We start from the raw sequence: 27,076 nt of genomic DNA, 5'->3' as shown, positions 1-27,076 counted from the left end.
ACCCTCAAGTAAATAATTTGCTATGAGGCTATACATGATGCAGATGAACTAAAGAAACATCACAATCATCAAAGACATATGATAGGTTCTGATTTCCCTCTGTCTCATCAGTTACGTGAGATGTCTGCAGAAATGTAGGCCAAGCACAAAACTATGGAAAGGATATAAGTAATTAGAAAGTTTAACGCTTCAGTCACCAACATGAAAGCTTAAAAAACTGTTTTCAAAGTTGTGGCTTCAACTATTAAACCAGGTCAGCGTTGATTTAGCTAAAGTATCTAGTCAAGTTAACAGATGTGTGATCAAAAAAGAAAATGACAGACAACTCTGTCAGTAGGCTTGCTGGGATGTGGGGAAACTGGTATCACTGCAATTTAACTCCACCATTAATTGAAAATACACAACAGTAACTCATGGGGAAAACAGACAGCACAGAATAAACACTCAAATTTTTAAAAACTGATTTAATTTGTGATCAATCATCAAATATTATTATTTGATTTCATTCAAAGTAAAATAAACCTCCTAAATTTATAATCAAGGATCAGCACATTGTTTACGTTTGGTTACAAGTACAATGCATGCATGAAGTAATTTATAGGCCTGAAAGTTAACCTGGTATTCTGTATCAATAGGAATCTCCTTAGAACATGCAAACAGGCAGAGTTCCCCACTTTTAAAATAGGCACAAATTTTAAGTGCATCTTAAGCATTGTCTCTTTCCTCTGGTTATCAGTCATGGTAGATAACCTGAAAAAAATTAATTGCAGAACAGACAGCAGAAATGAATGCAAAACAGTACCCTGGCTCACATCTATTCTGTAAAAGCCACGGAGTCACCCATTCACACAAAGTACTATCCGAACTAATGCTACAGAGTGTCACATAAACCCATTAGAGAGCAGCTCACCAGCAGTTAACATCGCGATATCCTTACTAAATGACGTAGAATAGCCTCCATTCCTGGAGGTCCTCGCACAATAATTGTGGGCCTTTCTGTACCATGTGGAAGAAATACCATCTGTAAAGATGAATGCCTCAGTGTGTTTGAGAGCAAAGGAAACATATTGCCAGGACTGTGAGACTTGAAATACTGGGAGTGAAAGGTTGAAATGGAAAACAGATATTATAAAAAGAAGTATAAAGAATTTGAAAGACTAACAAGAGAAAACCTCTTTCCTCCAATACAGGGGGAAAGAAGTCATAAGTGTAAAATTGATGCATTTTCTTTGGCATATTTGAAGTTTGGAATATTTACCACAGAGAGTGATTGAGACAGCATATTCTTGTAACAAATCATGCAACAATAAGGGAGGTCCATTAGCTCTTTCAGATCTGTGCTATCTAATTGGTTCAACCATTTTGCTCTTCCTGAATAACTCCACAATTATTTTTCTTTGTAATTATGTGTCTGATTTCCTTTAGAAAGTTACCATTAAACCTATTTCTGTCTACTATGCAAATAGACAAAATCTCCTCCCTTCCTTTCTCTTTTTTTGCCAACTACCTTAAATAATGACTTCTGAAAGCAATTTATCATCATCTCCTCTATTAGAATGGTTCATAATTGTTGGTACCTCTCTTGAATATCTCCTTAATCTGCTCTGTGGACACTGAGCAAAATTCCTGTATATTTAATCACCCCACATCCACAGAAACATTTCAGTAAATCTCCTCTGCAACGCTATCTGAAGTCCAAACATTCTTGCCAAAGTTGGGCATAATTTTCCAATTGTGGCCTGAGCGGCAATTAGGAAAGATTTAGCATAAAGCCTTTGCTATACAATGACAGCTAAATGTACAATTATTCAGGAAAGGCATCCAGGAATAAGTTATTGAAGTAGCGCATTAGAGTTCTACTAAACCTATAAATGTCCCAGATCTGAATTAACTAGAAATGGTTTTAAAAATTACATGAAATCAATCAGCTTTGTAAACAGTGTTAGCTTAATGTTTCAAAAGAAAGCCTTCATCAGAGCTAGTTGTGCTTTGCAGTCTGAATGCCATTAAGAATGATCTGAAGAAGGCAGCAGACAGAACTATTATTTTCAGCCCATTACCTCATAGCAAGATTTAAAAAAAAGGAAGTAATATCACTCAGGCCATGGTTGTCTTCGCTCAATCTGCACAGCTTCACTGAAACTTCTGACTTAGTTTGTTTTGTGACGTTAATGGTATTTCAAGGATCAAGGCTGAATGTCAACCTATTGGAAAATGCAGCTTTTTGAATTTGCTGCAGGAAGGATCCTAAACTCCCATTGTGATTATTTACCACTGACTTACATGCAGCGTAAAAATATATTTCCATAAAAAGCTCCAGGAAAGAATCAGCAACATCAACTTTCAGGTATCCATGTGTTTCTAGGATCTGCAGGTTGAGTGATCTTGGGGTTATAAAAATAAAATCAGCAAAGGGGAAGTGATTATGTTTCTGCTCAGCTGACTGATGTTCTGTTCAATGGCCTCAGTCAGTGCACTGTGATCTTCAAACTACTGCAATCAAAATGACAAGCATTACAAGGAATCCTCTTGGTGGCGCCCTCTGTCTATATGGCCCTTAGCATATAAGCTTGCGTTAGTTCAAGATGCTATAACTGCTCTTACATTTAACACAAATGTTTTGCTTGGTTCTAAAGGATAAATGTTTGACCTCCCAAAAACTGCATTACAAACTGCAGTCAGTCAATGGAATCCATTTCCTGTTTATAGAGGCCACCAGAAATGTCCCTCCTTTAGCAATTCCCTGTTGGCTTCTCATCAACCCTGTCCTGTCAAAGCATCATAACTGCTACATTGCTTTTATTCCTTGCATTTGATCTTTTTTTGCTGGAGTTACACTACATGTAGATATCAGCTAACCCAGAAATCTTCAGCACTCAGACTGTGGCAGTGCAGTGGATGAATGCTCCACTCAGGAATCCTTCCCACACAAGCAAACGAATCTTGTAAAACCAGGTAAACCAGCTTGAGAGCACTCACTTATTATAATAGCTTAATTAGCTTCTTTTTGATTTTTGCCAACAGAGCAATTTATGTAATTTCTACTACATTGTAATGCCTAACACCTGCCTTCAGATTTGGCAAGAGATATAACACTACAGAAACCAAGTGCAGTATCCACAGCTACATTCCATATGCTTGTATTTAAGATAAAAAATTGTAGTAGGAATAGATTTTAATAGGGCAATGAGTGATGGGATCAAAGAATAAGGAACCTATGGTTAGGCAAAAGCACATCACGCATCCCACTGCATGCATTGCTGCACAATAAACAGCTTTAAGGTAAAATGTGTATCAGCTGATTTATGTGCCTGGACTTGGCTAGTTCCTAAATTCTACAATCAGAGATCAAAGAATTTTGTGGATGCCCTTTCGATCATGAACAGCAGCCTCTGAAGGTTTCTTCATGTGCATGGAGTGTAATAGATTCCTTTTCACCAGCTCTTTTTGACTTTTACAGTGAAGTAATGACATTTCATTACAGCAACATAATCAATATTAGGTTCATTTTCAAAAAAAAAACATAAACCTTACTGCTCTCTAACACAAGGCTTAAAGAGATCTTGCGACATCCTTTAAGCATTTGATAAGTTTGATGGAAAGGCAACGTGACTACCATATGCCAGACTGCTGGCTTTCACAGTGTTTTAAAGTACAAGTAAAAAATTATTTCTGTCATTCTCATTATCACCTTCCTCCTCGACTTCAGTATCATATGTAACCATGTGTAGAATCATAAAATAATTATGCAGTGTACAAGCTTTCTGGGAGCATGTAGTACTGTTTTCCTAAATCTTTATCGCTCACATTGATCGTGGCATGTGTGCATTGATCCAAGCCTGCCATCTGGTTGTGTGAGATAAGCATGGTAGTGTCTTTGCATTTCACTGTCAGTCAAGGAGGGGGACAGTTTGGCTGTAGGGAATTATGGGGTAGGATTAGCCCTCTTCCTGCAAGTAAGCTGAATTTTAAATGGCACTACTGCAGCTGCTGAGGCTACATTACAAACTCGCACATTTCCTTGTGGCCTGCTGCAGGCTTTAAATGGCTCTGTCAGGCAGAGAGAAGCAACATTTTCGAAAGCCTTTTTTAAAAAAAATACTAGTGTTGGTCATTGTGGCTCACTTGTACCTTTGGCATAACCCTGTGCATGCAGCTACATTAATTTGTAAATATGCATATATGACTTGTAAACTTTGGCAATATTATTTTGAAACCATTCAATGTTTACAATAATTAAGAATTGATCTTGCTTTTTTGAGGCGGGGGTAATTGTAAGACTGACAAGTGTTTTCATGCAGAAGGTCTCCATTGTTGATGCATGTGCTTGGAGTGCATTGAGTCTTTAGCAAGCCATTCCCTGAAAACGAATAAATCTGTCACAAAAGATTAGTTCCGTTTTGTCTATTGATGCTGACTATTCATAGATCTTCAGTGTGAGGGCCAGTGTGTCACACTAAGTTGCTAAGGTGGTTGGATTTCTGCTTTTGACTTCAAGGCGCTGTATTTTGTCACTTGCCTACAAAAGAGCAGCCAGAAGGAGAGGAGAAAAATGCCCTGCCATGTGTTGGAGCTGCACCTTCTTAGCTGCCCATTTATTTTCTTTGTAGCCTCAACTTTTATTGTTGTACAGTGAAAAAAAACAATATTAAACGCAGGCTGCAGGCAGCAGCAAGCAGAAAAGGGGATTAGCATATCGCTAGGATCATCTTACACTGAAGCAAATTCCTTTCACAATGTATAATTAGGGAATTTGGCCATTTTGGAACACACAGACAAAAAAAATGTGCTCAGTCGTTGAGTCAGAGTGTTGAAGGAGAAAGATGGCTTGCAAGATGAAGGACACAAGAATATTTTTTAAATTTTGAAATTTTATCTCTGTATGTTTTAAATTGTAGCAGGGAAAGGACAGGTGGAAAATAAATTCAACTACGTAGAAATAAGACTAGGAAATGAGTTTAATCTATAGAAAGAAAACCAGAAAATTTTGAGTAGAAGATTGGTATCCACATATCTCACAGGTACCTGTTACATTAAGCAAAGACTAAGTATTTTATAGATAAGGTACACACTCTTGTCCGAAGATATATTAGACAGTTAATGAGAACATTTTAGGGCAATTAAAAAAATCTAAATTAATTTTAATTGCAGTGCAATCCAAATATGATAAATAGTGCTGAAAATAACATTTTGTATATTTTGTAATCTATTAACCCTTGATATATTGTGAGTAAAACATGAAAAAATGGTGCAAAAATCTGCTGAAGTATTTTGTCCCACTTCCTTGTCCTCTCCCTTAATCAATATTTTAAACAAATATTTGTAGAGCAGACCCTTTCAAATCTTGTTACAGATACATTTATTGTTCAGTAAAAAATATTATGGAGGTAACATATAATTTCCATAGTGATGGTCTGTTCCCTTGGTATTAAATCTTATTAAAAGGCCTGCTACTGTATTTGTGCATTACTGTTAACCAGCATTAGTTTGAGCTACAAAACTCAACAACCCATATTAAGAACAGGAATTTACAATGTTTAAATCCAATTTTCTTGCAATAGAAAATATTATTTCATTCTTTCAATCAACTTGCAAGCAATAAGCAACAAGTTTGTGAAAAGGACTTAATTACTAGAATACAAGGAACTTTATGCAAACCATACAATACTGAATTACAGTCCAAGACTTAAAGAGCAACACCATCATGGAGATCAAATGTCAATTAACCACTGCTTTTTCCATTTTGTGAAATAGTTTGTTACTAGCTAGGCCGCAGCACATTTTCAATGATGAGTTCATTCTGATTTCCTTGCAGAAGCCTAAATACCCTATCGGCAGAAGTAGTATGAAAAATCCTGTGAATTCAGGAATTACTGATGTTTCTTCCAGTACCCCTATGAGGAAAACAAAGGAAAAATCATGGGGACTGTTTGAAGAAATTTTTTTACTCATAATCTTTAAAGAATTTCATAGATGGAGGGAAGACGGTTTTCTGGGTAGACGGCTGGAGACAAGAAATCATGCAGCATTGCCATGAAAACACAGAATCAAAAACACAAAAAAAAACTGCAACCACTGGAAATCTTAAATAGAAACAGAAAATGCTGGAAACACTCAGAACTCAGAAATCATCTGTAGAGAGTGAAATAGAATTTGCATTTCTGATCAGTGATACTTTATCAGAACGGGGAAAATTAAATAAGCAGAATTTAGATGCAAAGAAAAGATGAAGGATGAAGAGAATGTGAAAAGTGTGTGAAAAGCTGGCATGTAGAAGTTCCTGACTATTCCTGTTTCTAGTGAACGATCACTGACACTAAAAAGGGGGGAGAGAAGAGAAATTCTGTGATAATTGGGGATGGTACATTCAGGGGAATAGATGCAATTCTTTGTCACAGGATCGAGAGACCTGCAGGCTGTGTTCCCAACCTGGTGCCATCTCATCCGACCTGCACAGGAATTTGAAGTGGGAGGGAATGGATCTAGTTGCCATGGCCCATGAGGGTTAATGAGATCAGAGAGTTAAATGTGTGGATCAAAGATTAGTGTGGGAGAAATAGTTTTGACTTTGTGGGATGTTGGCACCAGTACCAGAAGAGGAGGAAGCTGTTGCAATAAGACAGGCTCCACCTGAACAATGCTGGTGCCAGGGTCGTGGTGAATCACATAACTAGTGCTGTTGATAGGGCTTTAAACTGAATAGTAGGGTAGTGAGTTTAACAGCTTTGAAAACAATGCATAAAGTAAAAGGGAAGGAAGGTGCAGGAGAGGTCATTAAAGTCTCTAAAATAAAGAGTATGTCAGAAAATTTAGAAAGGGTGAAGATTGGTGAAACAGACTGAAGCGATTATATCTGAGGGCACACAGTACATGAAGGTCAAAGTAACTTTATTATCAAAATACGACAGTATACGTCACCATATACTACCTTAAGACTTGTTTTGCATGCATTCACAGAACAAAGAAACACAATATAATCAATGGAAAAACAATACACAAACTGTGGAGGATACTTGCTTCCTGGGTCAGGGGTGTCTCATGTTTTGTCATGCTCACTTTTTAAACACAGCAGCTGCCACTTGTAAAATAGTTGTAAGTAAACTTCCAACTATATGCTTTGTTTAGCTTCTGGTCATAAACGGGAGCCAGCCTTCAGTTCTTAAAATGTAAATGGCAAGCAGTAATCAGTTTAAAGTTAAGACGATATACTGCCTACAGAGCAACTTGGCAAACAAGCTTTGTTTATTGCACAGACTTGCTGGCTTATAACTCCTGCTTTGCTGCTGAAGAAGTGCAAAATAAGACAATGGATTATTTAATTCAGCTTGTTAAAGAAAACAACGCTGGCTAAGTTGTTTAATTCAAGGAAGCTTGTGGACCAGAACATTTAGTATGTCAATAACTGATATATTAATAAGATTTGTAGTTTTCTGTACTCAGAGATTGAGATGTGTCTGTCACAAAAAATTGGTCTAATAACATAATCCCATGGAAAGATGAGTTGACAGACATTATTTTTCACTCGCCTATTTGGATATTACATATTCCCATTCTAACATGGTTGACTTTTATATGTACATAGTTCTTAAAGCTTTATATAATATACCTTATAGGTATGTAGCTCACTGCTAATAATGGCATTATACTATCAAGGTTTACATCTCTGACTTTTAAAAGCTAACTTACTATAATTTGTGTGTTATGTTATGCAATGGTGAAAAACTTACCAGAAGGAGAAAGCGAGCTGCCCCTGATAAATGCTATACTTCTGATAACCCTTTTACCTATTCCACTGCAATTTCTTTGGAAATGGTAATATGATCCTAGGGGCTCTGAGGTCTAGAAATAACTATATTGTTACAAATTAGAACTATTTGAATGTGTCTTACGTACTATTTGGGTATAAAGATATATTGTGTTAGTCGTACTCCTATACAATGCAACACGCAGGAATATTAGGTCTGTCAATACTGTTATTTATGCTATATTTAAAGAATTACATATATTTGGTTGATAAAGTCCCATGACTTCACAGAACAGATTGGATAACCCTTGCTCAGTTAAAGTTTTCTGGGAAAACATAAAAGTTGGGAAGATCAAAGTTCAAAGTTCAAAGTAAATTTATTAGCAAAGTCACCATATACAACCCCGAGATTCATTTTCTTGTAGGGATACTCAACAAATCCATAATAGAATAATAATCATAATAGAATCAATTAAAAACCACACCAACTTGGGCATTCGACCAGTGTACAAAAGACAACACATTGTGCAAATACAAAAAGAAAGAAATAATAATAATTAAATAGAGAATAAATATGGAGAACATGAGGTGAAGAGTCCTTGAAAGTGAGTCCATTGGTTGTGGGAACACTTCAGTGAAGGGGAAATGAAGTTGAGTGAAATTATCCCCTTTGGTTTAAGAGTCTGATGGCTGAGGGTTAATAACTGTTCCAAAACCTGGTGGTGTGGGCACTGAGGCTCTTGTACCTTCTTCCTGATGGCAGCACTGAGAGGAGAGCATGACCTGGGTGGTGGGGTCCCTGATAATGGGTGATACTTTCCTGCGATAACACCCCATGCAGATGTGCTCAATAGTGGGTTAGGCTTTACCTCTGATGGACTATATTCACTGTATTTTATAGGATTTTCAGTTCAAGGACATTGATGTTTTCATACCAGGCTGTGATAGTGACAGTCAATATTCTCTCCACCACAATCTGTAGAAGTTTTTCAAAGTTTTAGAAGAGGTATCTGCAGAAGATGTGTCAATTCTTCTTAGTTAGGTCCAATCCTTAACAAAATAAAAAGGTAAGACCTGAACAATTATACACAGAGTCCAGAATCACCAGACGAGACTTACGCAAATGATATGGTTGTTATCAGAATGTTAAATTGCATCACACTAATGTATCTTCACTCCCAAGGGAGGGACATAACCAATCCTGATGTTCCGACATATTTTTCTGAGAGCCTAGCATTAAAGGCATAGACAGAATCCTCAAAAGAACAACTGTACTCTTCCTTACTTCTGTAAATGTTTCAACTATTATGTAGATTATTACATTGTAAAATCATTTAAGTGGATATAATTTTCTATAACTAAAATGTGAGACTGTAAGACAGCAATACACAATCAGTGCTGTTTTTACAAGACTCATTTTCAGAAAACCTGAGTAAAGTTTACACCACATCAAAAGCAATGTGTGAACACCCTCTGAAATAAATGAACTTCAGCTTATTGAGAGACATCGCCTGCTGATCTGATGAACTAATGGCGACAGAGACGGTGATTCAAACACATCAAGGAAATGGTAAGAACTGTTTGTGGGGATGAAGATCTTAAAGACAGACATAACATGAACATTGATGCATTGTTGTTGCCTGTTTATGAAAAACTATAATGCTGACTTTCCTTTGTAGTGTGAAGCTGTGATTACGGGAGTGATTACTCTAATGAGAAACTCACATAGAAGCTCCTACGTTGGGGAGTACTCAATCAGTTCTTTGAGCATTGATCGAAGAGAGCCTTTCTAGCACTAGTAACCTACCGGAACATTTGGAGAAGTGATAGTCTATTCCCAAGAGGAGTCCTGGCAGGAGTTGTGATCTTAAAGCTGATATCCATTTGAAGAAGCTTGGTTAGAAATCTTCACTTAGCAAGGGAGCCTTGTAATGGATATTTGATTCCTGGGCCAGGGGTTCAGGGGTTCGAGGGTTCAAGCTCACTTTCTAAACACAGCAGTTGCTACTTGTAAGGTAAAACAACTGTAAGTAAGTCTCCAACTATATGCTTTGTTGAGCTTCTGGTTGTAAATGGGAGCTAGTCTTACAGTTCTGAAATGTAAATGGCAAGCAGTAATCAGCTTGAAGTTGAAGTAAAGTGCTATCTATAGAGCAGCTTTGTAAACAAGCTCTGTTTATAGCAAAGACTTGCTGGTTCATAGCTCCTGAATACAGCTGAAGAGGTGCAGTATAAGAAAATGGGTTTTTTAATTTGGCTTGTTTCAAAACAGCCAACAAAGGCAATGTTGTTTAATTCACTGAAGTTTGCAGACCAGATGGATAAAATGATTTAGCTTATCGATAACTGATATATTAGCATTGGAAGGCTTATATACTCAAGGAAGTTAACTTCACAGCATTAATTATAGGTAGTTGGGAACTACATCCCCAAGAAGCTTTTAGACCTTGTGTATAAAAAGGGTATCTGGGGAAATATCATATAGCTGTGAAGTCACCCAAGTGACAAAGAAACTGTATAAATGTAGACAGCAGTTCAGGCTTATTAGGAATGGGGTAAGGAATATCAAAAAGCATAAAAGAAACACAGGGTGAACTAGAATTCATTCCTCTGGCTTTGATTTTTGCAATGGATGATTCGTTTGTCTGCATTGTTGGTATGTCATTTTGGTTTATAGGAATTGTACCCGTGTTTTGGAATTCCTTTGTGTTTGAGAAATGGTTTGTAATTTGGAAATATTTTGGAAGATAGAAATACTCTGTGAGTTTTAAATATGTTTTAAGGATGTTGTTTGGATTTAAACATGTAGCACTGAAAATAAATGAACTGCGCTTTAAACTATTTTGATACCTGGAAGTATCTTCTCTTTGGTAGGGAGAGGGGACCCACCATTCAAATAGTGAGTTTTGGCAGTTAAACTAACCATGGAGAATAAACAGAGAAGTGAACCAGGCTTTGAAGATGGGTAGTTACAGTATATTCTCCCTTTTGTGAGAATACTTGTGGATATTTGTATCTCATAGGGTTTAAAGTCTTCACCTGAGTTTAGAACCACACACAAAATGCTGGAGAAACTTAGCATGTCAGGCAGCATCTATGGAGGGAAAAAGTTTTGGGCCAAGGCTCTTCATTAGGACTGGAAAGGAAGGAGACAGAAACCAGAATAAGAAGGTGGGGAGAGGGTAAGGAGTAAGGAGGGAGAGGAGAAATTACCTGCCAAACTGTCTTTAAGCTTTGCAAGCAATCATGATGAGACAATCACATGGAAGCAAACTGGCCTTATGTGAGAGCAGCCTGTGTTTCACTGAAGTAGCCAACATGTTTCTGTTTGTGCTGTGGAGGAAGCTGAGTCACCAACCACTACTCATTTCCTCGTGGGTGAGATATCACCTGTGCTAAATGACGGGCATCCATATCTACAGAAATCCCTGCTCCTCAGCATTGAGCTCAGATCTAGCAATGTGCCAAGCAGTTCACCAGGAGACCCAGCAGTCTCCTTCTGTGGACAACTCCGTCAAGATGTTTATCAGATTATTCTGCCGCAAAGCCCATGCAACTTCATCCTCCAACCTGTTTGGCCCCTGACCCTGACCGAGCTACAGGACACCCCAACCTAGTGTGTCACCATATTGCTGCCCCAGCTCTAAGTTATGCATTAAATCACGTACTGTGTCCATATCTGAACTGGTGATCTTGAGAATGAAATGGTGATGGTGTTTCTTCATCCCCACTGTCTTCTTGCTTTACAGTAGACTGGTAGACCAAGCAGCAATTCATGGACATGTGAATAAGGACTCAAGGGCACTGTACTGCTAAGGGGCGGGGGAGAAAAGAGGTGAATGCTTACACTATCTGTGGCTTATAAAACAGAACAGATTTTGTGTATGGAAAGAAGTGAAACTTGATATGGCTCAACAATAGCTACTATTATGCAGCCTCCCATTCCCCCATACAGTTCATTCAGCTTATATGGAATACTTGGCAAGCTTTGAAATGTGGGTATGTAGCAGTTCTAGGGGCCTAAGGGAGGGGTAAACCCACAATGCTTTGTATGATGCCTGCTTGGGGGTGAGAAAAATGAATTGAGCCAAATTAAGTTAGTGGGAGATACCTTTTTCAAAATATTCTCTTACTTTAAAAACCCAGAGTTCAAAGTTCATTTATTACCAAAGTATGTATACATTATACAACCTTGCAATTTGTCTCCTTACAGGCAGCCTCAAAAGAATCCATTTAAAAAAAGGAAGACTGTCAAACACCCAATGCGCAGAGAGCAGGGGAAAGAACAAATTGTGCAAACAATAAAACTAAGCAAATAGATTCATAACTGAAGTTTTACAAAACACACAAAGCCGGGTGTCTCTGCAGCTGGAGCCAGCCACAGTACAATTCATCGCAAAGCCGAGTAAACGTTGCCAGACCACAGATGTGAAGCCAGACATCACTACAGCTGGAGCCAGCCACAACCTCAGTTCAGCGCGGAGCCGAGTAAATGTCGCAGAGCAATTAATGTTTCTCATGTGTAGTCATTGAGCTATTAAGCTTGTTCAAATCTGTTGGTGATAAGATCACTTTTCGCTGTACTTAATGTTATTTAGTTTGTAAATATTGCTGGTTCAACAAGTTTGCGCAGTTATTTATGTAAGCCATGTGCTGTCATTGCTATGTTCTTTTATATTTAGGGTGAGAGATTAATTTACCCATGAGGCTTTAGACTTTAATGGTCTGTTATTTGGACTCTTGACCTCACAATCTACCTCATTATGATCTTGCACCTTATTACCTACCCGCACTGCACTTTCTCTGCAGTTGTCACACTTTATTCTGCCTCAGTGCACTGTGTGATGAATTGATCTGTATCAATAGTATGCAAGATGAGCTTTTCACTGTATCTCAGTACATGGGGCAATAATGAACCAATTGCAATTCCAGTTCCAAATCCACGTGCCTTCACGATTGCCCAGTTTTAAGATGGTTCTGCACAGGAACATTAACAAGGAGAAGTCAGGTAGATTTTTTAAATCCTTGTGCTTTTTACACACCACCAGCTGGAGGACTAGCCTGGCGGAATTGAGCTGCATAACAGAGGCTTTGAAGTATCATGCGCAGAAAGTCTTGCCTTTGTCTTTATGTTTCTTCCGAGAAGAATTCAACATGGAGATCTACTGGATCATCAGCAGAGGGATGATGGTAAGAGAGATTTATCAGGAGGGCTCCTTGCACATGCCTGACCTTATTCAATGAGAATTCAGGGCAATCAGCATGAACCACTGGACTGCTGCTTATTGAGTGTGGACAACCATGCATTTTACTCAGGTAGATTGTCCAGATATTAGAACGGGTTCCTCAGTGAGCATCGTGAAAGCAATTGGGTATTGGATGCAAACTATGATTCCCTGAAGACTATACTTGACTATCCATTGAAATAACATAGGTAGTTCTGTGTATGCTAGCGAAGAGGGCTTTGCAGGCTCGGTCCAGTGCAGGATTCAATGCCAGTGGTCTGATTTTTTTAATCTCTCACATCACTTCTGTAAAAATATAATATGTTAGAAAGCATTTAGGGTTTCTCATGTTGTTAAGGTCTGAGGGATACTTGCGAACTTCCTCTATGGTTAACTCCATACTTAATTTAACTATCACTATTAGGACTAGGTTGAGAATTCCAGATTAGTGTATGATTATGATCAAGATCAACGTTGTTTAATGTCATTTCCAGTACACAAGTGTAAAGGAGAACAAAATAATTATAACTCCAGATCCAATGCAGCACAAAAAGAAGTACAATAGATAAAGCACACAATAATTTAAAAAACACAATAAATGTAAATACATAAGATGGCTTATATACATACAAACGTAGATTGTATGTCCATAAAGTGATGCTATGCACAGGAGTGTCTATACATAAGGTAACTGACAGAAAATGATAAAGTAGTGTTGGTTGGGGGAATGGTTGGGTGGGTCAGTGGGTGGAGGTGTTGATCAGCCTTACTGCTTGGGGAAAGTAACTGTTTTTGAGTCTGGTGATTCTGGCGTGGATGCCACGTAGCCTCCTCCCTGATGGGAGTGGGACAAACAGTCCATGAGCTGGGTGGGTGGGATCCTTCATGATGTTACTGGCCTTTTCTGACGCCTTTCTGTATATATGTCCTTGATGGTGGGTATGCTGGTACCAGTGATGCATCAGGCAGTTTGAACTACCCACTATAGAGCTTTCCTGCACGCCGCAGAGCAGCTTCCATACCAGTGATGCAATATGTTAGGATGCCCTTTACTGTTTATGTGTTGAAAGACTTGAGTATAAACGTACATAGTCTGCTCTCTTCAGCCTGCTCAGAAAGTAGAGCCATTGGTGAGCTTTTCCTGATGGTGTAGAACGCATTTGGGGCCCATGAGAGATGATGCAAGATGTGCACTCCCAGAAGTTCGAAACTGCTGGCAGTTTCCTCTGCTGTGCTGCTGATGTAGAGAGGGCTGTGAATGGTGGGTGGGATTTGACTATGGTAGGATTTGAAATGTGGAAAGTGTTAGCCTAGGGTCATATTGAAATACTGTAATTTATTTCAACAGAAACTGTGAACTTCCATTCTTTCACATTTTTCAATTATGTTGAAGAATCACACGTGAAGGATTAATCTGATTGATTTACTGTCCATTTCCAATGTTTCCAATGTTTAATTTGGATTTCCAGCAGTTACATTTTTTTCTTTATTTATCTGTTTTTTTTCATTTTGTCACCTAGCTTGCCCTGTAATTTCATCTAATTATTGCGGGCTTAAAGGTTTGGCAGTATTTGTGATCTAACAGGGTTGGTCACACTAAGACAGATTTAATGTTGGGGGTAAACACATAGCTAATGATTACAGTCTTTTGGATTTTTAACTTGACAGGTTTGCTACCTTAACCACCTTTGGATTAAGGCCCAACTCCAATTAATTCTGTACTCAGTTCTGATCGCCTCACTGCAGGAAGGATGTCTGTGCTCAGTTCTGGTCACCTCACTACAGGAAGGATGTGGAAGCCATAGAAAGGGTGCAGAGGAGATTTACAAGGATGTTGCCTGGATTGGGGAGCATGCCTTATGAGAATAGGTTGAGTGAACTCGGCCTTTTCTCCTTGGAGCGACAGAGGATGAGAGGTGACCTGATAGAGGTGTATAAGATGATGAGAGGCATTGATTGTGTGGATAGTCAGAGGCTTTTTCCCAGGGCTGAAATGGTTGCCACAAGTGGACACAGGTTTAAGGTGCTGGGGAGTAGGTACAGAGGAGATGTCAGGGGTAAGTTTTTTATACAGAGAGTGGTGAGTGCGTGGAATGGGCTGCCAGCCACGGTGGTGGAGGTGAATACGATAGGGTCTTTTAAGAGACTTTTAGATAGGTACATGGAGCTTAGTAAAATAGAGGGTTATAGGTAAGCCTAGTAATTTCTAAGGTAGGGACATGTTTGGCACAACTTTGTGGGCTGAAGGGCCTGTATTGTGCTGTAGGTTTTCTATGTTTCTATTAGTTCATCACTTAGTATGGTTCAGCTTGATTTTTTAAAACACGATGATATTTGGAGTACACCATATAGTTTGGATGCCATCTTGCGTGCTAATAGCAGTGTAGCAAAAACTAGCAATCCAATTTGAAAACTGGACTTCAATCCATTGCTAACTCTACTACCTAGATTTAGAAGAGAAAAACTATATTCAGAACCCTGCAAAAGTTCATGAACACTGACTTTTTTAATTGAAGATAATCAAGTCATTGTTGCATAATTTCTAAGTTTAGAAAACAGCTAATTCCGGCACATTTTATTGAATTAATAAAAACTCGTCGTCTTTACCAATGTGCAGCTGGTTCTCTTTTAACTAATATGTACATCAGACCACAAAATACTCCTAAAACTAACTATAACATTGATGGAGTTCAGCCTTCCAAACTGACAAATGCAGGTTTCTAATTTTTCATTCTCAGCTGGTTTATTTTATTTGCTCTTTTTCATTTCAGGCTCAGACCATTTTTCTTGTATTTTTGTTAGGTCATTTTTTTTGTTACAACAAAGGATCACACCTCTGTCAAAAAAACTTCACGATTGATTCTGATTCTGGTAATACTCCCTGAAACATTTCACCAGAAGAGTTTGTCAGATGTATTCAGGAAAGATTCCTTAATCAGTACATAGAAGTCCCAAACAGAGAGACAGCAATACTACATCTCTATCAGGGAAAGAGACGGGTCAGGTGACAAAAGTTTGGGTAGGGGAATACTTTTCAACTAGTGATCATAATGCCATTAGTTTCAAAGTAATTATGGAAAAAATAGTGCTGGTTCTTGGATTGAGATTCTAAATTGGAGAAAGGCCAATTTTAATGGTATCAGAAAGGATTTGGCAAGTGAGGACTGGGACAGGTTGTTTTCTGACAAATGTGTACTTGGTAAGGTTGAGGCCTTCAAAAGTGCATTCTTGAGGGTATAGTGTTTGTATGTCCCTGTCAGGATAAAAAGAAAGGATAACAGTATTAAGAAACCTTGGTTAAGAAAAAGACGGAGGTGCATGGTAGGTAGAGGCAGGTAGGATCAAATGAGGTACTTGAGGAGTATAATAAATGCAAGAGAACACTAAAGAAGAAAATCAAGAGGGCTAAAAGAAGGCATGTGGTTGCTCTAGCAGACAACGTGATAGAAAATCCTAAGGGTCTCTACACATATACTAAGAACAAAAGAATAGCAAGAGAAAATTAGTCCTCGGGAAGATCAAAGTGGTAATGTAAGTGTCGAGTTGAAAGAAATGAGGGAGATCTTAAATGGATTCTGTATTTACTCTGGAGATAGAGACATAGAAACACAGAAAACCCACAGCACAATATAGGCCCTTTGGCCCACAGAGTTGTGCCGAACACGTCCCTACCTTAGAAATTACTAGGGTTACCCATAGCCCTCTATTTTTCTAAGCTCCATGTACCTATCCAAAAGTCTCTTAAAAGACCCTATCGTATTCACCTCCACCACCGTTGCTGACAGCCCATTCCCTGCACTCACCACTCTCTGCATAAAAAACTTACCCCTGACATCTCCTCTGTACCTGCTCCCAAGCACCTTAAGCCTGTGCCCTCTTGTAGCAGCCATTTCAGCCCTGGGAAAAAGCCTCTGGCTATCCACATGATCAGTGCCTCTCATCATCTCATCCTTCGTCGCTCCAAGAAGAAAAGACTGAGCTCACTCAACCTGTTTTCATAAGACATGCTCCCCAATCCAGGCAACATCCTTGTAAACAACAGGAATTCTGCAGATGCTGGAAATTCAAGCAACACACATCAAAGTTGCTGGTGAATGCAGCAGGCCAGGCAGCAACTAACTGAGTTAGTCCTGACGAAGGGTCTCGGCCTGAAACGTCGACTGTACCTCTTCCTAGAGATGCTGCCTGGCCTTCTGCGTTCACCAGCAACTTTGATGTGTGTTGCTTGAACATCCTTGTAAATCTCCTCTGCACCCTTTCTACATCCTTCCTGTAGTGAGGTGATCAGAACTGAGCACAGTACTCCAAGTGGGGTCTGACCAGGGTCCTATATAGCTGCAACATTACCTATCAGCTCCTAAATTCAATTCCACGATTGATGAAGGCCAATGCACCGTATGTCTTCTTAACCACAGAGTCAACCTGCGCAGCTGCTTTGAGCGTCCTATGGACTCAGACCCCAAGATCCCTCTGATCCTCCACACTGTCAACACTCTTACCATTAATACTATATTCTGCCATCATAATTTGACCTACCAAAATGAACCACTTCACACTTATCTGGATTGAACTCCATCTGCCACTTCTCAGCCCAGTTTTACATCCTATCAATGTCCCTCTGTAACCTCTGACAGCCCTCCACACTATCCACAACACCCCCAACCTTTGTGTCATCAGCAAACTTACTAACCCATCCCTCCAGTTCTTCATCCAGGTCATTTATAAAAATCACGAAAAGTAAGGGTCCCTGAACTGATCCCTGAAGCACATCACTGGTCACTGACCTCCATGCAGAATATGACCCATCTACAACCACTCTTTGCCTTCTGTGGGCAAGCCAGTTCTGGATCCACAAAGCACTGTTCCCCTGGATCCCATGCCTCCTTACTTTCTCAATAAGCTTTGCATGGGGTACCTTATCAAATGCCTTGCTGAAATCCATATACAGTACATCTACTGCTTTTCCTTCATCAATGTGTTTAGTCACATCCTCAAAAAATTCAATCAGGTTCATAAGGCACAACCTGCCCTTGACAAAGCCATGCTGACTATCCCTAATCATATTATACCTCTCCAAATGTTCATAAATCCTGCCTCTCAGAATCTTCTCCATCAACATACCAACCACTGAAGTAAGACTCACTGGTCTATAATTTCCTGGGCTATCTCTACTCCCTTTCTTGAATAAACAAACAACATCCGCAACCCTCCAATCCTCAGGAACCTCTCCCATCACCATTGATGATGGAAAGATCATTGCCAGAGGCTCAGCAATCTCCCCCCCTCGCCTCCCACAGTAGCCTGGGGTACATCTCATCCGGTCCCGGCGACTTATCCAACTTGATGCTTTCCAAAAGCTCCAGCACATCCTCTTCCTTAATATCTACATGCTCAAGCTTTTCAGACTGCTGAAGGTCATCACTACAATCACCAAGATCTTTTTCCATAGTGAATACTGAAGTAAAGTATTCATAAATTATCTCTGCTATTTCCTCTGGTTCCATACACACATTCCCACTGTCACACTTGATAGGTCCTATTCTTTCACGTCTTATCCTCTTGCTCTTCACATATTTTTAGAATGCCTTGGGGTTTTCCTTAATCCTGCCCGCCAAGGCCTTCTCATGGCCCCTTCTGGCTCTCCTAATTTCCTTCTTAAGCTCTTTCCTGTTAACCTCATAATCTTCTCGATCTCTAACATTACCTAGCTCTGAACCTTTTGTAAGCTTTTCTTTTCTTCTTGACTAGATTTATTACAGCCTGGATACAGGGTCTACAGATATGAGGCAATGCATCAGTGAAGTCTTGGACAATATACAGATTACAGAGGAGGAGGTGTTTGCTGTCTTGAGGCAAATTAAGATTGGTAAATTCCCAGGGCCTGACAATGTGTTCCCTCGGATCCTGTTGGAAGCTAGTGCTGAAATTGCAGGGGCCCTAGCAAAGATATTTAAAACATCCTTAGCCACAGGTGGGTGCCAGACAATTGGATGATAGCTAAAGTTGTTCCACTGTTTAAGAAAGGCTCTAAGAATAAGCCAGGAAACTATAGTCTGGTGAGCCTGACATCAGTAGTGGGAAAGTTATCGTTATGTATTCTAAGGGACTGGATAGTTAAGAATTTGGATAAACAAAGATTGGTTAGGGATAGTCAACATGACTTTCTATGTGGTAAATCATGTCTAACTAACGTTATAGAGTTTTTCAAGGAAGGTACCAAGAAAGTTTATGAAGGTAAGGCAGTGAATGTTGTCTACATGGACCTCAGCAAGGCATTTTACAAGGTTCCGCATGGAGGTTGATCAAAAAGTTTCAGTCCATTGGCATTCAAGATGAGGTAGTAAATTAGATTAGACTTTGGCTTCGCAGAAAAAGCCAGAGAGTGGTTGTAGATGGTTGCGTCTTTGACTGGAGGCCTGTGACTAGTAGTGTGCTGCAGAGATCAGTGCTGGGGCTGTTGTTTGTTCTCTATATCAATGATTCGGATGATGATCTGGTAAACCGGATCAGCAAGTGTGCAGGCGTCACCAAGTTTCAATGGACAATGAGGAAGACTATCAAAGCGAGCAGCAGGATCTGGACCAGCTGGAAAAATGGACTGAAAATGGCAAATGGAATTTAATGCAGACAAGTATGAGATTTTCTAAGGTAAGTCTTACACGGTGAGCAGTAGAGCACTGAGGAGTGCGGGAGAACAGAGGGGTCTGGGAATACAGGTAGGTAGGGTCATAAAGAAAGCTTTCGGCACATTGGCCATAAATCAATGTATTGAGTACAGGAGCTGGAATGTTATGTTGAAATTATAGAAGATATTCATGAAGCCTAATTTGGAGTATTGTGTGTAGTTTTGGTAACCTATCTACAGGAAAAATGTAAATAAGATTGAAAGAGTGCAGAGAAAAATTACAAGAATGTTGGCGGGACTTGAGGACCTGAGTTATAAGGAAAGGTTGAACAGGTTAGGACTTTATTCTCTAGAACATAGAAGATTGAGGGGAGATTTGATAGAGGTATACAAAATCATAAGGGGTATAGACAGAGTAAAGCAAGCAGGCTTTTTCCACTGAGGTTGGGTGAAACTATGAGAGGCATAGGTTAAGTGTGAAAAGTGAAATGTTTAAAGGGAGTATGAAGGGGAAATTCTTCATCCAGTGGGTAGTGAAAGTTTTGAACAAACTGCCAGCACACATTGATGAAAGTAGAGCAGTGGATGTAGTGTATATAGATTTCAGTAAGGTGTTTGATAAGTTTCCCTATGCAAGGCTCATTCAGAAAATAATGAGGCATTGGATCCAAGGAGACCTTGCTTTGTGGATCCAGAATTAGCTTGCCCACAGAAAGCAAAGGGTTGTTGTGGATAGTTCACATTCTGCATGGAGGACAGTGATCAGTGGTGTGCCTCAGGGATCTGTTCTGGGACTCCTCCTCTTTGCGATTTTTATAAATGACCTGGATGAGGAAGTAGAAGGGTGGGTTAGTTAGTTTGCTGATGACACAAAAGTTGAGGGTATTGTGGATAGCATGGACGGTTGTCAGAGGTTACAGTGAGACAAATAGGATGCAGAACTGGGCTGAGAAGTGGCAGATGGAGTTCAAGCCAGATGTGTGAAGTTGTTCATTTCGGTAGGTCATATTTGAAGACAGAATATAATATTAATGGTAAGACTCTTGGCAGTGTGGAGGATCAGCAAGATCTTGCGGCCCATGTCCATAGGACACCTAAAGCTTCTGCGCAGGTTGACAGTGTTGTCAAGAAGGCATATGGGGTGTGTTGGCCTTCATCAACCGTGGGAGTTCAAGAGCCGTGAGGTAATGTTACAGCTATATAAGACCTTGGTTAGACCCCACTTGGAGTACTGTGTTCAGTTCTGGTCACCTCATTACAGGAAGGATGTGGATACTACAAAGAGAGTGCAGAAGAGATTTACAAGGATGTAACTTGGACTTGAGGGCGTGCCTTATGAGAATAGGTTGAGCGAACTTGGCCTTTTTCTCCTTGGAGCGATGGAGGATGAGAGGTGACCTGATAGATGTGTATAAGATGGTTTAAGATGATGAGAGACATTAATCGTGTGGATGGCCAGAGGCTTTTTTCCAGGGCTGAAATGGCTAACACAAGGGGGCATAGTTTTAAGGTGCATGAAAGTAGGTACAAGGGGGATGTCAGAAGCAAATTTTTCACGCAGAGAGTGGTGGGTGCGTGGAATGCACTGCCAGTGTAGTGGTAGAGGTGCATACAATAGAGTCTTTTAAGGTACTCTTAGATAGGTACATGGAGCTTAGAAAAATAGAGGGCTATGCGGTAGGGAAATTCTAGGCAGTTTCTACAGTAGCCTACATGGTCAGTACAACATTGTGGGCCGAAGGGCCTTTAATGTGCTGTAGATTTCTATGTTTCTATGTTTCTGAGAGGTGGATACGGGGTCGATTTCAACAGCTAAGAGAAATTTGGATAGGTATGTGGATGGGATGGGTATGGAGGGCAATGGTCTGGGTTCAGGTCAATGGGACTCGACAGATTAATGGTTTGACATGGATTAGATGGGCCAAATGGCCTGTTTCTGTGGTGCAGTGTTCAATGACTCTATGACACCACAAACATAGAACTTGGAAGGGTATAGCCCAGGATCAGACTCTGCGGCCCAAGGTGTATGTGCCAACAATAATGATAATTCATACTAATCCCATCTATCTTCACATTCCCTTCCTTTTCATGTGCCAATATTCCTCAAAAATGTTGCTATTGTACCCTGCGTCTGCCACTTCCCCTCACAACATGTTCCAGGCACCCATTGCTCTCTGTGTAAAGAAACCTGACTTTTAAATGTCTATTAAACTTCTCCCCTCTCACCTTAAATTTATGCCCTTCAGTATTTGGTATTTCTACTCTGGGTGATGATTCTGACTATCTACCCTATCCATACTTCTAAGAATTTTAATATACGTCTATCAAGTTGCTCCTCAGCCACTTTCAGGGGGGATATGGAGTTATACTCCAAGGTCCCTCTATAGATCAATACTCTTGAGGATCCTGCCAATTACTGAATATGTTCCTTTAAAATTTGACCTCCCAAAGTGTAACATCTTACACTTGTCTGGATTGGACTGTGTCTGCCATTTCTCTGCTCATGTTTCCAATTAGCCTATATCCTGTTGAATCCATTGACAACCTTCCTCACTCTCCATTACTCCAGCTGTTTTTGTGTTTTCTGCATTTACTATTTACATATATTTTTTATCTAAATCATTTATACATGTCACAAAGAAACTGGGGTGCCTGCACTAATCATCTTTGGTTACCACTGGTTATAAACCTCCAGTTAACCTCCACTACTCTCTGCCTTCTATTTTTGGATCCAGTCTACCAAGTCTCTACAGATCTTCTGTGCCTTAATCTTTGCATCGGTTTACCATGAAGGACCTTGTCAAAAGCTTTACGGAAGTCCATGTATATAGTATAACATCTACTTCCTTACCCTCATAAGTTATCTTTAGCACCCCTACAAACAACTCAAACAAGTTTGAAAGACATGAGCTATCCTGCACAAAGTTGAATATCTCCTTTGGTGCTCTTCTTGGGCACTGGCATGATTGTTGCCCTTTTGAAACAGGTAGGAACTTCTGACTGTAGCAGTGAGAGATTGAAAATGTCTCTGAGCACACCCGCTAGTTGGTTGGCACAGGTCTTCAGAGCCCAATCAAGTAGACCTGTCACTTTGCGAGGGTTCTCCCTCTTGCAAGATGTCCTGAAGTCAGCCTCCAAGACAGAAATCACAAGGTCACTGGATGCAGCAAGGGTTCGCATAGATGTAGTTTTATTATCCCTTTCAAAGTGTGCATAAAAGATGTTGAGCTCACTTGGGAGTGAAGCGTCATTTCCATTCATGATGTTGGGTTTTGCTTTGTAGGAAGTAATGGCCTGCAAACATTACTACAGTTGACGTACATCCAATTCCAACTCTAACCTCAATCGGAATTGTTCTTTTACTCTTGAGATAGCCCTCCTTAAGTCATACCTGGCCTCCTTGTATAGTCCTGGACCACCAGACTCGAAAGCCACAGATCCAGCCCTCAGCAGACTTTGAACCTTGTGCTTCATCAATGGCTTTTGATTCAGGTACGTTTGGTATGTTCTCATAGGCACGCACTCACATCCACAAAGGTTTTAATGAAGTCAGTGTCAACTGTGGCATATTCATGCAGACTCAAAGATGAATCCATGAATATTGTCCATCTGACTGACTCAAAGCTGTCCTATAAGTGCTCCAATGCCTCCCTTGTCCATGCCTTTTAGGTCCTCATTACTGGTACTGCAGTCTTCAGTCTCTACCTATACTCAGCAAGTGGAAGTACAGCCAGATGATCAAACTTTCCAAAGTGTGGGCATGGGATGGCACAGCAAGCACTCATGATGGTGGTATAACAGTGGTCCATTGTGTTGGTTCCTCTGGTTCCACCAGTGATATATTGGTGATAATTATTTCGAGACTTTTCAGGCTGGGCTGATTAAAATTCTCCAAAATGATAGGGAAGGTATCAGGGTGCACTGTTTCATACCTGTTGGTTATGTTGCTCAGTTTGTTTAGAGCCAGTTTGATATGGGCCTGAAGTGGAATATACACCACTACCAAGATGATGGCTGAAAATTCCTGCGGCAGATAAAATGGACCTGATGTTCCACGTCCGGTGAGTAGGACTGGGACAGAACCACCATGTTTGTGCACCAAGAGGAATTAATCATAAAGCATACTCCACCTCCACTGCCTTTGAAAGTCTCAGCAGTCCTATCTTGGTGGTGAATCCTGAAGCCAGCATGTCATATCACTGCGTCTGGAATGGTGGGGGACAGCCAAGTCTCTGTGAAACAAAAACACAACAGTTCCTGATATCCCTCTGGTATAGCAATTCTGCTCTGAGATCTTTAATTTTATTTTCCAGAGATTGTATATTTGACAGCAGAATAGACAGTAGTGGAAGTCAGAACCCTCTTCTTAAACAAACTTTTAATCCAGCATGGCGTCCTCTCTTATGTTGTCTTAAAGGCAATTCGCTCTTGTGTCCGGAGACTGCCAATTTCAGTTCCTCGATCTCTCACTGTCTATCATAGGCCTGGGGTATTACATAGGCAGCTTGATGATTGCACCTTTCTCATTCCTCAGCTCTACTCACATTATCTCACTGGATGAGCTCTCCACGATATTTCTCTAAGTGCTGTTGTGACATTCTCCCTGAACAGTAGTGCAAATCCCTCACTTCTTTTACATCCCTCTCCATTGTATCTGAGAAATCTGAATTCTGGACTGTTGAGCTGCCATTTCTGCCCTTCGTTCAACCAAGACAATAAAATGGCTACAAAATCCTGATTTTATGTACCATTAAACTGGAACCATCTTTCGTTGTCTCCACAGATACTATCAGACCTCTGTTTCCTCCAATTTTTTTCCATGAACTGCAGTGCAATTTGTAGTGGTCTGATGGAATCCACTATTAAATGTCAATTGGAACTAACATGGTCTGGATCAATAAGAATAGCAGATTTACTTCTGTCATGGGTTCTTCATGGTACTTTATGGACACTTTTACCAAGGCCAATGTTAATTTTTTTCAAATTTTCCACCTGCCATGATGGGATTTGAATGTGTTCATTTTGTATTTTTAACTGAGAATGTAGATCCTAACATATTAGGGGCAATTTTGACAGATAGCAATAACCTACCAACCTGCAGGTGTTTGGAACTTGAGAGGAAATCAGAGCACTGAGAAGAAACCCATGAAGTCGCATTTGGTATATACAAATTCCACGCAAACAGTGCCAGATTGAACTTGGATCACTGGAGCTATGAGGCCGCACCTCCGTGCTGCCTAAGGTTTGGTAGTGGCTGAATGAACTATTTTGAGACAGATCTGACTATTATTGAATTACAGGGCTTGTACTGAATTTGAGATGTGGGAATCACCAAAAAAGATTGTGATTAACAAATCATTGCCCTTTACAAGACTAGAAGCTATAATTATTAATCTGGTTAGGAAATTAGCTCAGAGCAGATGTTATAGTAAGTTTCTCTTTGTTGTCATTGATAGTCCAGCTATTCATCATATGACACAGTAATGCAATAGTTAACAAAATGCTTTACAGTACCGGTGACCCGTGTTCAATTCCCACCACTGACTGTAAGGAGTTTGTACCTTCTCCCCGTGACCACATGGATTTCCTCCGGGTGCTCAGGTTTCCTCCCACAGTCCAAAGACATACTGGTTGGTTGCTCATTGTAAATTGTCCTATGATTAGGCTAGGATTAAATCAGGGGATTGCTGTGCCGCAGGGCTCAAAGGGCCGGAAGAGCCTATTCTACACTGTATCTCAATAAATTGATGAGTAAATAAATTTCATAACCATCTAGAGAGTAGACAGTAGATTGGAAAGCTATAAGCTTAACTCTTGTTTACAGTGCATAGGTAGGCAAAAGTCTAAGCAGCCCAGGTGGAACTTCATTTAGCTGTAGAGAGACTAAAGAATGATACTGTACAGAGGATTCTAGATATCCATGTCCATGAAGTACAGGAAGTTAACACAGAACGGGGTTGTCACATGGGCAATGATTGGGAAAGATGTGCATATACACTGGAATTTAGAAGGATGAGAGGGGATCTGATTGAATCATATAAGATTATTAAGGGATTGGACACGTTAGAGGCAGGAAACACGTTCCCGATGTTGGGGGAGTCCAGAACCAGAGGCCACCGTTTAAGAATAGGGGGTAGACAATTTACAACGGAGTTGAGGAAAAATTTTTTCACACAGAGGGTTGTGATTCTGTGGAATGCTCTGCCTCAGAAGGCAGTGGAGGCCAATTCTCTGGATTTTTTCAAAAAAGAGTTAGATAGAGCACTTAAAGATAGCAGAGTGAAGGGATATGGGGAGAAGGCAGGAAAAGGGTACTGATTGTGGATGATCAGCCATGATCACAGTGAATGGTGGTGCTGGCTCAAAGGGCTGAATGGCCTACTCCTGCACCTATTGTCTATATAGTCATAAGAGATTATAAAAATGAGAAGTAATCTTATTGAAAAAGAGGGTTTAATAGGGTTGATTCTGAGATGTTTCCTCGTACAGTGGACTCAGAATTCCAGGAAATGGAAGTTGTTTCAGAATAATTGGTCTTTCTCTTCAGATGAAGCTGTAGAATTTCTCCTCTTAGGGGAATGGAAATCATTGGATCTCTCTATGTGCCTGTTTCCCCACTGCTTCTAGAAAGCTGTAGAGACTGAATGAGTGAATATATTCAAGGGCAAGACAGGGGAGCTAAGGATTATAAGGTGCAGTCAGGAAAATGGAGCATAAGGCAAGACTGTTTCTAATCTTATCAAATGGCTGACTGAGCACATGTGGTCGTGTGTGGAGTACTATGTGCATTCCTGGTGGCCTCACCATAGAAAGCATATAGCTGCCCTAGAAGAGATTTACCAGGATATTCTCTAGGGATGGCAAGACTAGGTAGGTTGAGTTCATTTTCCTTGGAGTGTAAGAGGGTAAAAGAGCTCCTGACTGAGGTAACAGATTATGAAGGGTTAGATTGAGTGAAGAAGCAGAAACGTCAATCAAGAAAACCCCACAGTAGGAGAGCATAGGTTTAAAGTAGGGAGCAGAGGATTTGAAGGAGATTTGGGGAAGAGCATTTTCTCACGGAGGGTGATTGAAATCTGGAACACTCTACCTTGAAATCTGGAATGCACCACCTGAAGAGTCGTGGAGGAAGGCCTTCTTACAACATTTAAGAAGCATTTGCAGTATGTGAGCACTTGAAATATCATAGTGCCTAGTGCTGGGAAATGGGAACGCAATTGATGGCCAGCAGAGATACAACAGGTCAAAGGGCCTGCTTTGGTGGCTCTATGGCCTACTGCTTTTTACCTGTTCCTATTTCTTTGATTCTGCTCCTTAATTCAGGCTCCTTACCTGACCAGCCAGCATCTCCAAGAACTCAATTCAATAATCTCAGAATAGATAGTCAATGTTCCCCCTAATTTGTAATGACCAGTATGTGCAAAAATCTTTTGCTGTGTAATTTTTTGCCCAAAACCAACAACATGAGCAGATTAATTTTAT

Source organism: Mobula hypostoma, chromosome 1, assembly GCF_963921235.1.
Source record: "Mobula hypostoma chromosome 1, sMobHyp1.1, whole genome shotgun sequence".
Classification (NCBI taxonomy): domain Eukaryota; kingdom Metazoa; phylum Chordata; class Chondrichthyes; order Myliobatiformes; family Myliobatidae; genus Mobula; species Mobula hypostoma.
This window is presented reverse-complemented; position numbering follows the sequence as displayed.